Source organism: Mercenaria mercenaria, chromosome 18 (assembly GCF_021730395.1).
Source record: "Mercenaria mercenaria strain notata chromosome 18, MADL_Memer_1, whole genome shotgun sequence".
Taxonomy (NCBI): Eukaryota; Metazoa; Mollusca; class Bivalvia; order Venerida; family Veneridae; genus Mercenaria; species Mercenaria mercenaria.
Window position 1 is genome coordinate 16,010,923 of NC_069378.1, and position 13,254 is coordinate 16,024,176.

At 32.0% G+C, this 13,254-nt stretch overlaps 1 long non-coding RNA gene across 1 annotated transcript; it reads right to left on the reverse strand.

Moving 5' to 3' along the window:
• Nucleotides 1-2,426: 2,426 nt before the first annotated feature.
• LOC128550814 (uncharacterized) lies at nucleotides 2,427-4,093 on the reverse strand. Its single transcript, XR_008368493.1, has 3 exons — nucleotides 3,967-4,093; nucleotides 3,046-3,142; nucleotides 2,427-2,532 (listed from the first exon to the last, which is right to left on the reverse strand). It is a non-coding gene; the product is annotated as an uncharacterized LOC128550814 (long non-coding RNA).
• Between the last annotated feature and the right edge of the window lie 9,161 nt (nucleotides 4,094-13,254).

Below are 13,254 nucleotides of genomic sequence, written 5' to 3' on the forward strand. Positions count from 1 at the left end.
CATAACGTTAGACATATTGCAATAGTTACCTTTGTTAGTAACATTACGTGAGTAATAATGAAGGCAAACAAGATGTAGCGTAGAACGTTACACGTAAGTAGTTATTCCTGTTCCGCAAATCAGTAAATATTTACACGAAGTGTTATCATCATTGCGCAACTCAGATGTCAGCTACGTACGAAGTGCAAGGCGGTATTTAGCATCACCTTGCATTAATGTCCGGCTATATAATGAGAAACGCGTTTCGTTTATTACCAAACTAGTTTTTCTTAGGTGTGGAACATTTACAATGTAAATATAACACTTAGCTTATTTGCAATTAAAAAAAGCAGGCGTAGGTGCTGGCATATGTGACAGAGCATGAGATTTTGGGTCCAAATGCAATTTTGGTCAAAAATGGGGTTTTGGGATAATCTGACAGACTGACCCGTTCTGAGTAAAAATCTTCAATTTGACAACAAAAATAAGTCGTTGTCATGGAGATATTACCACTTTTCGGACACCATGTTTTTGTCTAACTGTATCAAAATTGAGGCAGTATATCTTAATAATGACACCATATTTAAATAATATCAAGATAAAATACATGATAAAATAACAAAAGCAACATGCAATTAATGGAATGTATTTCTTTTTGTCTCTTTATTTCATGTAGTATAAAAATATTTATGTTCTAAAAATCGTTTCTATAGCAACACTGTTGTTTAACCTCTTTTTAAACAGTTTTTTGATGAATCTGACAATAAATTACATAGAATGTGAAATAAATACAGAATTAACTTTTTCTAGTGTGCTAACAGTTTACAGACAACTGTTTTATGACATTCTTTTGAACAAGATACAGAATTTATTTGATATCAAATTAGACAACATCCCAAAAACTAGGACATTAATCTTATTATTATAGACACCTTATCTATTAAACAGTAAGAAAGAATTTCAGGCAAGAAAATATAATTATTAGACTGTTATTATCAACTGTGAGTTTGATAAAATTTCAAAAGACTTAGATTACTGATCAGTGAATCATTACCATGGCAACGATATGGTATTTTCTTACAAAAATACTAACATTACCATGGCAACAATGTGGTATTTTCTTACAAAAATACTAACATTTTTGGCAATTTCTTTATAATAAATTGAATATTGGAAGTGTTTTTCCATATATTTACATCAAAAGCTGTCTGTTTTCTTATTTAAAAGTAAAAGAGTAGACATCATTCCGTGAAAATAATTAATGTAATATGGTTTGAGAAATACATAATTTTCAGATACACCTCTCTCAGTGACAACCATTGCCATCTTAAGGCAGGCTTGTGTAGTAACATAGCGCTTTGTTGATGCAATTATTACATATGAAAATATATTCACTAACATAATACAGCTTAACATATATAACATATAAACAAGAAAGATGTTGTTTACATATGATGATATCCAAAATAATTTGAAAGTTAAATTAATGTCACCATGGCAACAATACACTATTTTCTTAAAATAGTAGTTTTTTGTAAATTTTCCAGAAAGAATCAAAACATTCATTTAGCATCTGTTCAGTATACAATTGTTTTACACCACAAATGGTCAATTATGATCATTTATAAAAAACAAACATCGTTTTATGTAATATAACTTGTCTTTCAGAACTACATATTTTCCTGATATGCCTACCTGCATTACAGCTCTGCCATTTTATGACAGATTTGTGTTATGACATGTTTTGTTGATGGTTACACATTAAAGATATTTTCTTGCAGAACATAGTCTGATTAGCAGAATATAAAGAAGACACATGCTGTCTACATAATCAAACAAATCTAAATTTAAGTCAAATTTGTGTTACCATGGCAACTCACAATGTTTTGCAAAAAAATAGCTATTTCTGCAAAGGTCATGTCATGTAAAAATATCTTTTAAGACAATTATAACCATGGATTAACATGAATAATTCTTGAAATAAAATATATTATATTCAGCCAGTAACAAATATTTTCTGCTATATTGGTAGTTTTCTGCCATTTCTGGAAAAATCCTTCCTACACTCACACTGGCAAGGCAGTTTTTATTGTAAAAATGTTTCCTCCAAAGGTTGTGCTTTAATGTCACACATGTTGTAGTTTTGAAACAACTAGGATTCATTCAACAGACATGTCTTAGTATTTCATGCATGCAGTTTTGGAAAATTTATGTTAAATTCTGTATTGTTAGAACAATTAAGATAGTGCTTCTCAAACAACTTCACAGCTGTCATGACATCAAAACACTACTTTTACCCAATATTTCTCACAGTTGACTAAGTTTTACTTTTTCTTGAAACACATTTGTAATTTGAACTAGATTTTTTAACTTTTTCAGGTCATGAGGGCAGGAAACATGACATTATTTGTGCAATATGGAGTTACTTGCTCATATCAGTATTTTTTGTGACATGCACTCTATTCCACAGGCATGATTTCAGCTGGATGATCAGGAGAACATATTAATTCCTTCTGTTTCATTCCCATTTACATATTCATAGTTCTTTCATCTCTGCAAAACAAAAATTCATCAACATTAGAACTTCATTTTAATAAGATTAGTATAAGGTTACAGAATATAAGACTGTAAAGCATCTTTTTAAGCTAAAGAGAGTCTTTTTGTTAAAAGCTGACTGAAAGCAGATTTGATAAGTATAAACTCATCCAAGAATCTTACAGATTCACTCAGAAAAAGTAGCTTTTCAAGAATACATAAACTAGCTAAGATTCCTACAGACTAGACATACAATTCATGCAATCAAACTTAATGTAAACACAAATACTGTAAAAATAATTTTGAAAATATGAAAAAATACATACATGATATATTCAATTATTGTATGTCATTACTTATTCACTTCTTAATATATTACACATATTTTTTGAATGGGTTTATAATCAAAATCATTTCTCTTAAAATGTTATGAATGAAATAGATCATTTATGTTTATGCTACTTTAATGTCTTTATCTTTCTTTGAATAGCAGTATAGTAAGTGTAAAAATGTATGAAGAAATTTACAAACCCCCATAAAATCCAGCTTGTTGTGTATAGACCTTCCTGGAAAATCATTTCACTGTTTAAGGTCATTGCATCAAGCCAAACAATCCTCAGTGGTTGATCTGTAAAATGAAAAAAAATACTGAAAAAGGCTGAAATGTGAGATAAAAATGCCCTGGGCAGTTAGCTCAGTACTTATTTAGCACAAAGACTTCTATAAAAAGAGTAATAGGTTTGAATTCCTGGCAAGGCTTTCAAAACAGAATGTATCTAAAGTTTATTTATTTTACTAAGTGGTTTTAGTCACTTGCCAAGAACAGTACAAAATGGTGAGGAATCCAGAAATAATGGCCAAGTGAACAGTATGCAAATTTAACATAAAAAGCTTTGGAAAAAACTGTCTCTTTCCAAGTAAAAACAATATTTATGCCTTGTAGAAGTTTTATGTATGGACTGAGTTGACATTACATGTAAGAAATTAGTGGTTGAAGCTGACAATAGATGTGTTTCAACTATTCTTAATCAGTCACTTTCATGGCATGGCTATATTTATAAAATGATCAGGGCTTTAACTTTAATATGTAACTAAACATTATGACTGACTGTTGTAATTTTGTCTGGCACCAGAGTCACAAGGTCTTCATGTAATTGTCTTGCATACTGATTCTACTTAATACTTCTTGTAATTGTCTTGCATACAGATTCTACTGAGTAAGAGTCAAAACCGATTTAAAAAAAGTTGAATTCATGGCAGATTCAGTAAATAAAATATAGTCTACAATATATTGACACTTGTAAATAAAATGTGAACTGTGCTAAATCTACCTCGAATCTGCCATAAGTCACAGTCAAATCCGGGCTATTTTTGGAAAAGATATCGGACAAAACTGTCGATATGAACTCAAATAATATTTTAACGCTACATATCACTTAAATACTTACTTACCTTGAGATTCGCTAACTGTCATTCTTTATACAATCGAAATAAATCATCAAATAATTGTTTTTGGTAGTTTCATTTTCTCCGCGACCTTCGATGTTTACAAATGGCGTGTCGATTCAAAGGGCGATAAATTATCAATCATTTAATTTTTTTAAAGAAACGGAATTGCAAAACATTATTGAAAACAAGAAATGCATTAATTGCCGCGAAGACGTGGTAACGTCCACCATTTTTTTTTGTGACGTAACTTTAATCGATGTTTTCTCTAATGACGTAACGCCGAATTTGGACCCAAAATGTCATGGTGCGTCACATATCTTTAGATCGAGCCTCTTGGCTCAGCCAGTGGGATGCGGATATCTATTGAACACTTGTGACACAACAATCTGTCCTCCGAACAGTATTTGAGGCATGGGCCGGTACCTTGGTAGAACACTAAAGAATATACACCCCAAAAATATTTCGAACCCATAGCGACATAAACCACTCGGCCATGGAAGGTCCTCAGAATGAAACATGTAGATAACGCAGCAAAGTAGACATTTACGAAAACTTATCATCTACGAATAATAATGATTCAACAAAACTAAAATTGTTTTAAAGCTTTAATAGTTTAGACGACCTTATACTGATACTTAATTATCCAGCTCGTGTTATGTTTGTATTAGCGATTAAAATGACTTAATTATTATAATAAGACATATATCGTAAAAGAAGCTCGTGTTGTTTTACACGCAGATGATCATTCCAAAGAATGTAAGAATCTGACAGTGCATTTTCATGTGGATAAAATGCACATCACACAGAGTGTCTCTTCAAGCAGCCATTTCCGTTGTCATTTGTAAGAGTTTAGGCAGAATTTATTCCACTGTCGTGAAATTGAAATTTCGAATGTTTGCTAATAAAAGAATAACCGTATATTGATGTTACTCATACAATATTATCGTGAACAGATGGCTTTGACAAAAGCATTGAAATCGTTTTTGTTGATTTTTTGTTATTATACTGCATATGATTATATCAGTGAAACATATAACAGCTAATAATGACCACTAAGGGAAATAACCATTACAAAACCCGAAAACTATCCGTTAAATATATTGAATTAGACTGCGGACTGACCAAAGCGCTGTCTCTGCAGTAAACTTTCTTTTTGCAGCATCCAACATGATTTAATATGCAGTGTTTTGTCGTGAGAAATGACTGAGCAAATAAGTGTTGACATTCTTCGTGCAGATGTTGTACGTCATCTCCTTCCTTTATAGAATTGCGTATTGTCTGAATGGTAAATTAAGGAAGCAAGGAACAAACAGTCCCTGATTGATGTAACAGATAAATCAATCTGTATACTTCCTTTGTAAAGTTTTGAAAACGTCTCAACTATATTATATATGTTATTGAAATCGTACATGTGTGACAAACATTTTTTTGAAATGTGTAGGGCGACTTCATTGGTTACTACGCTAGGTAAATGGTATTCTTTGCAAGGTAAAACCTTCAACCTAGCCACACTACTTGCTTATACACGTCAGGTAGACATCAAAAATTTTAATTTGGGTAACTAACATTGGAGAAAATCCTGTTTTTAGCAACTAAATCACAAAGGTGTAGTCACAGATATATTGTCCTGTTAGCTGTTACTGGTACTTATGTGGCAGTCTAAGAATATAATGTACGTTCATTGTAAACAAACATTGTAAGTTGAGATTTCTGTTACACTTTTCCTACACATTTGATGTTAAATTGTTTGTAGTTTTGGAGGTTGTTTAGTATAATTAGACATAAAATGTTACATACATTTGTACATCGCTAAAAGCACATATCATGATACTTTTTTATTGAATATTAAACTTTCGTTCGTATTTTGCACATTTTCGAAGAAAAAAAAGCGGGATTACTGATTCGTACTCCTAGTATTTTGAAACGATGCTCTTATATTTCCCCTTTTCTCGTATTCTCAGGGTTTCTCCTATTCTCGAAATTGCTATAAATTATTCATTATGATATTAATTGTCATATTTTTTATGTATTTACTACAGAATATATCTCTTTATTGCACCATGGTAATTTAGATATTTGCATTTTATAAGTTGTTTGTGCTGAAGAGTCAAATCTAAATCCACAGGAAATCGAGACACCTTTGGTCTATTTCTAAGGCTGGGGGTGTATCAAAGCAATTAAATGGAATAATTTCTTTAACATTTCATGATTCCATCTGAAAGATAAGTGAATTTTCTAGAAAATTACACACAAATACTGTATATGAAATGGTTAATCTGTTACTGGGAATAAAACAACCGCTGAGGCCCCTGAGAATATCAGAAAACAGCAAATATACTAACAGCAACGAAACCATTCATCACTCCGTTTGTAAATGTAAGGAAGCTGTCGCTCCAATTGAAGTTTCGGTGCACTTATTACGATTATATTGCACAATAAGGCAGTATTAAAAACATTCTTTTATACCACTCACATCCTATTGAGTTTCAAACTGTGTGAGTCTGCCTTAAAGCTTAGTTCTTGCCACTTTTGTTATCGTTGACGAATTATATACTGAAAAACTGTGAAACACTTTCACATGAATGAATCAATATTGGGTCTCAATGGAAGCGGTTTGTCGTAAATGGTTTGATTTTCTAGCGTTAGTAACATAAGACTATTTGGTTTTATAGGACTGAGTAAACAGATTGAAACAATTTGTTTACATTAAAGGTATAGTTAATGAATTAGTTTGTCTATTCTCAGTTTTACTGCTGGTATTTGTTGGTAAAAATCAACATAATATTCATGTCAAGAGAATATCCATCCTGGCTTTCAACTCTGACCATATTTTTATTTTAAAGCTATCAACATTTTTTTTTCGTTTTTAACATTCAGACACACATATTTTCTGCCATTATATGACGCCAAATTCACAATTTGTTTTGTTCCATTCGCACTAAAGCATATGTTTGCTTCTGGCAAGTGTAGGGCAGATTTTTGTGCACTTTACAATGTAAAACATAAGATCTTGTTACATTAGATATTGCACAAAAATCAAATTGTTAAAATTGTCAACATCTGCATTTTAGATTTGCATTGTGTAAAAGTTTTGTGTTTTTTTTACATTTTGAGAAACGTTATACATGTAATAACAAAAAGCTACCACTCGTACTTATGTATTTATCAGTTAATTGCCAGAAATCAATACCTAGTCTGAACATATTTCAGGAGAGTCAATTGTTGACCAGTTCAGTAATAAATGTTAGCTTCTCGTTTAAATGATGTACCTAGTACATTGAGACAAATATTTGTGAACTCCTTTGGTAACATGTAAAAAAAGAACTTCAACATGTTTTATAATTAAGTAAAACTCAGTATTAAGGCATGTAGATTGCATTCTATTGCTGTGAATAAAGGGTTACATTTATGAATGGAACTATACTAAATTAATGAGTTCTAAGCTTATCATTTTCGTATCTAGTACTAGCCTTGCCTACCTGTGAATTGAGGTCATTCTATTGGCCTTTTACGAAGCGAAGCGTGACTGACACATTGTACAGAAAACCGCACAAATTTAAGATCTCGTTTACTTGCTACATTTTTTACTGAAACATTTTTTTAATTAAACATACGATATTATTTGATTTAACGAATCACACGAAAATCGAAATATGATGTATAGAAAACAAAGTAGAAACAGTAACTATGTTAGTTTGAATTATCATGACTTCTGGCTAATACGTAACTATACAGATTTAATATATTAAGTTCAGTTGTTCTTTAATGTCATACGCAGTATTATAAACTATTACTTTGCAAATAATCTTAACAATTTCAATGAAGTATCAGCTATATAAATATCAAATGTCTCTATTATCAAAATATCATAGTGACCGCTGATATTGCGTTTAGCAGCTAAAATGTAAACTAATAATTATACATTTCAGAACCAATATCGTGAAATAGTTACACCTTGTTATAACTTAACGAAAACGAACATATTTAGTTTCAACCTTTTAAACTTACAACGTCATCATCATGTTGTTTGAACAATTAGTATTTACCAAAACCTAAAGGAAGACAGACTAACATGTTAATTTTGCATATAGAATGTATTTAGAAAATTAGCCAAAACATTTGACTATAGATTATAACAAATAATTTGATTAATTTGTCACTATCTATGACAAAACGTATGGCAGATTTAATTATGAAGTTAATATAACTCTGACCTGACTCAAGGCCAGGTGGATATTTTACTTTATATATTAGGGTGAACGTGGCATTTCTCTGTTAAAAATGGTACGTTGGATGTCACACTTCAAACTATTAAAACATGTGGCCTAAGAGTTGTGTTTCCTTTGTGTAGAGTTTAACTTACCGTAAGTGTTTCAACTATTATATAGTAATATTATTTTGATTAATATTGGGTAACCATCATTTGTATTAATACACAAATTTATTAAGTTGTTATTAAAGAGGAAAACAACATGTTATGAAGCACCTTGCGAAATGAAATGTTACAAAATGAACAATAATATCCTTACTCGAACCCAGTAACATTTTAATTCGAAGCTTTCGGAAATGAAATTTTACAATTGCACTGAATACAGGTACGTAAATCTGTATCACACAGTCATAACCGTGCAGATTAGAAAAGTTGAATAATTGTCAACTCTAAATTCTTTTAAACATAGCCTAATATTTAATCTAGACCGTTTATTTGATTTTTAGGCGTGCATGTTTATGCATGTCTACAATGTTTAATATATTACTTCAGCTTATATACCATATATCCCATTGTTTATTTGATACATCAAAGTGATATATCATAGACGTACATGCAAATGCTCGGCTGGAACGTAGACGTATGACATTTAACCATCACCATACATCACATATGGAATTATTTCCGACATGGCACACTACGTAATTGTTCATATAATGTAGATCCGTTTCAGGGTAACATGACACTATATTATATTCTAAACAAGACTAACATGACATTCAAGATTAATTGAGCAATATAATCGCCGTTTATTATATTCGTTTCCATTTAGACAGTATGAATTAGACATCCTATTTCTAGACAATAACTATTTCGTCAGCTATTTTATAGTCAATAATTACATCCTTTTAAACAACTCTGGCTCGTCAACAAATACATTATTTATTAATGTTCATAATCAATACACTCCAGACTATTTAATCGCATTCTTCGTATTCTTTTACGAAAACAAGTGTTAATACCGTAATCGTGCTGCCTCTGTCGTTGTCGATGTGTGCAATTACAATAAGGTTTATATTAAAATAATTGTACTTTTCTAAGTTATCTGTATGTTGAGGTTTTATTACCGTAACAATTGATCTCATAAGAGCATGATTACAGTAAAACAAATAAGTGGTCACCAAGCATGAACATTAATTAGGCATGTAACTTATGTTCTCCGTGACGATCTGATAAATAACATTGTGCATCTCAAAATTATTCCACGATTAAGTTCATTTTTATTGCTGATTTATGAATTATATACTTTCACAATCTATGTCTTTTCACGTGCAATCGTGTGCAATTTATAATTTTTTATATGATTTCTAAAGTACCATAATTTGTGCAAATTAGCCTCTTAATTAACATGTATGTTAATTGTGCAAACAACAATGCTCTTTAATCGCCAGTTTTCAAAATGATACAGTTACTTAGAGATTGTTTTTCATAAAAATTGCATGTCTTGCAGAAATTTAAAATGCCACTCGTTAATGGTTATTACTCCACGAAAATAACGGGTCATAACGTTCCAACGGTATACACAAGCTTTGTTAACTCTAGTGAAGTTTGGTGGAATTCAAACCAGTGGTTTAGGAGAAGTACCACATAATCAAGGGTCATGGCTTCAATGAAAATCATTTAATCGGAACATGACGATAATATGCGACGATTAGCACTATTAAATCACTCTAAAGGTTTGGTGAAATTAAGCCTAATGGGAAACAGCAAGTAGTGTAAACACTGTAAACTATGACAGAAGCCATGACTCTGCTGAAAATTTTTGAACCGGAACATGCCGATGATATGCATAAAAAGGCTTGGAATTGTTAATTCGTGTAGGTTTCGGTGGAAATATGTCAAGTGGTGTGAGGGAAGTTGCCAAAACATCGTAAAATCTGATAATTACGGGGCCATAACTCCCCGGAAAATCACTTAATCGGAACATGTCGATTATGTGCATAATAAGTCTTGGCATTAATCAGTCATATAAAATTTTGTTAGAAATCCACCTTATTATATAAGACAAGTGGCTAAAACATCATAAACTTTGACGAACCAAGGACCATTACTCTACAGAAAATCAGTAAACAAGAATATGCCGCCAATATTTATGCATAATGACGCTTGGCACTGATCACCACTAGAAGGTTGGAAATCCATCCAATAATATTAGCGAATAGGCCAAAATATTTCAAGTTTGAAAAATCAAGGAAATTAATTCCGTTAAAAATCACCGAACTTCACAACTAGGCTTTGCAATGAATACTCATGACGAGTCTGGTGTAAATCCATCGGATTTGGTGTTGGAAAAGTTGCATGGACAAACTTTGTAAAATACAGACAGACATGTAGACGGAAAGCACTAAATAAATATGCCATACTACTGATGGGAGACATATTAAATTATCTTTACAAATCGGTAGCCTTGTGGTAAAGCGTCCGCTTTGAGTGCGGGAGGTCGCGGAACTGCTTCCTGCCGCATCATATAGTGGTATTAGTATTTTCTTCGCTTGGTGCTTAGTATAAAGAAAGTTTTCTAGGACTGGTCATCCCTGTATCAACTGAGTCTATTAGAAATTAGCTTTTTTGAGTTCTGTCATTCTTAATGATTTTCCTATCGATAATATTTAGGGACTGTAAGTGCATCAGTATCAGTACTTATTTATTTAATCTTTAATTATTAAGTTTATGAGGACATTCATGGACACCATAGATAGACTTGAAATCATTTCCATAAATCTGAAAAATTGCAAAATCACATTCCTTTTGTTGCTTGTATCTTAAAAGTACGCAGTTTAGAATCTGTTCAACTTAATGTCATTTTTAGATCACATAAAGCTTCGACGACACTAAACTTTGGCTCAGTTTGCTCTTTATGTGTTCCTGCCGCTTCTTAGAAGGATTTAATCAATCAATTGTCATGGACGAAATATCTACTGGAATACAGAAGTTCCCAATTAAATGAAACAATTACGCTTTGTAGTCATTGGTATGGTTTTTACGCATCAACATTTCTGGAGTGTTTACTTTAAATTTACCGAGGAGGTAAAGTGATAGAGGCATCCTGTATTTACATTACAGATATTGCTTAATATAATCGCCAAAACTTATGTTGTCTTCAAAGGAAAGAAAATGGCCAGTTGTCACTGACATTGACGGTACTTGTGTGACAATGAAACTGAACGATCGCTACATATTGTTTCTGTGCACAATTGTCACATTATTGAACAGGCGATAACAATATAATATTGGATGATGAATAAGTATTAATTCAATTATCATTAACTCTTGGCTAGAATTGTGTATTTCTGCCAGTGTCATAAAATATGTGAGAAGATCATTTGGGACTAAGCTAAATAATAGCAGACTCGGTATGTTTAAATCGTGTCATGAGAGGTAATGGAATTTGCATCACGAATTTTTGGAAATTACAGTATCACAGATAGGACAGTTACATGTTGATTAAGACCTATTGTAATAACAATGTTACAAAGATAAAAATAAAACTTACCTCTTATCGTTGCGACATGAAATGTAATAAAGAGAACTAGAAACATTGTAAAAATTAAACATTACAGACAGAACAATGACATCGAATCTTTTTGAAATATTAGATTACAAAGAGAACACAAACACTTTGTATAGTTACATTTCGCGCATATTTAAGCGCCGCCGTGCGAAAAAATATGTAAGAGCTTTGCGACCGGTATGGAACCAGATCATTCTGAACATCCGATCTGTCAGAGCTAAATAGATGTCGATCGCTTACCAGTTGCATACAAGCGCTAAAATGGATGAACAAACAGTATGGAATGGATGTGCTCTGCTCTGGATCCTTGCTGGTCGCAAATCTCTAACCTTAGTTTTCGCACAGCGGAGCAAATTTGTAGTTAGCAAACCTGTAACTTCTAAACTCTTACATTTTGAACCGAGATGATTAAATTAGTTAAAACGGTATTCTCAATAAATCTTTGGAAGATTTGTTTATTTTCAAAATGTTGCATACAATATATCTTCTGAAACTTGATATAAGTACAATAATGACACCACTTACAGGAAAGCGTATTTGAAAAGTCAAAAGTACATCTTGGGAATAATGTTTAATGTTGTGGATCTGACAGCTTGTCTGCAACATAAAACAAACGTTTGAAAACAGACAAAACTTTGGCATTTACCTGTAAATTATCAATCAAGTAGCTTTGTACTCTGTGTAACTGGATACTACATGCTACTCTAAACATAAATGAAATATCTTTCTAGATTAATTGAGCTTTAACAGTGCCGAATATTATATTCCTTGACATTTTAGACGGTACGAATTAATGGTCCTGTTTCTAAGCCACAGCAATTTCCTTGGCTATCCTATTTATATAAAGTCAATGATTAAATGTTCTAAGACAAGTCTGGATTGTCAACAAACTCATATTTAATGACGACATTTCTTGTTGTCCAGAATCAGTTACACTCCATACTGATTCCTCACCTTACTTTTCAGTTGCCTGTCTCTGTTTTCTCGAATAGTGAGATGAAAACACTAGTCAGTTCCTTGCATAATGCATCAGTTGAATCTTTTCAAGGCTTCGGGTTTATGTATGAGCACCAAGTAGATTGATTATTGGTGATTGCACAATGTTCTACTTTTACATTGAATATAACCGAATTTTCTGTATTTTGAAATGTATCATTCAGTTACAAAGGTTTGTATAGGACCTAGAGTAGGAAAATACTAAAACATATCCATGGTCACAGAGCAATGATTATTAGTCACGTACAACTTTTTTTATGCCGTTTATGCTCTTTTTTCATTTCTGAAATATCCTTTCATACTTGAAAAGAACACTCTAACTAACCACCAAGATTATTCCAAAACTGCATACTATCGTCCGTGGACAGACTCAGTTAAACCGAGTCCGCAACGTTTACAGATTTGTCGTGTCTGGATTTTCTTACATACCAGTTAGAAGATTCGAATGAGCTGATTCGTTGAATTTATTATTTGCCTGAAAATAGATAACCAAATTTGTACATAAGGTATCTTC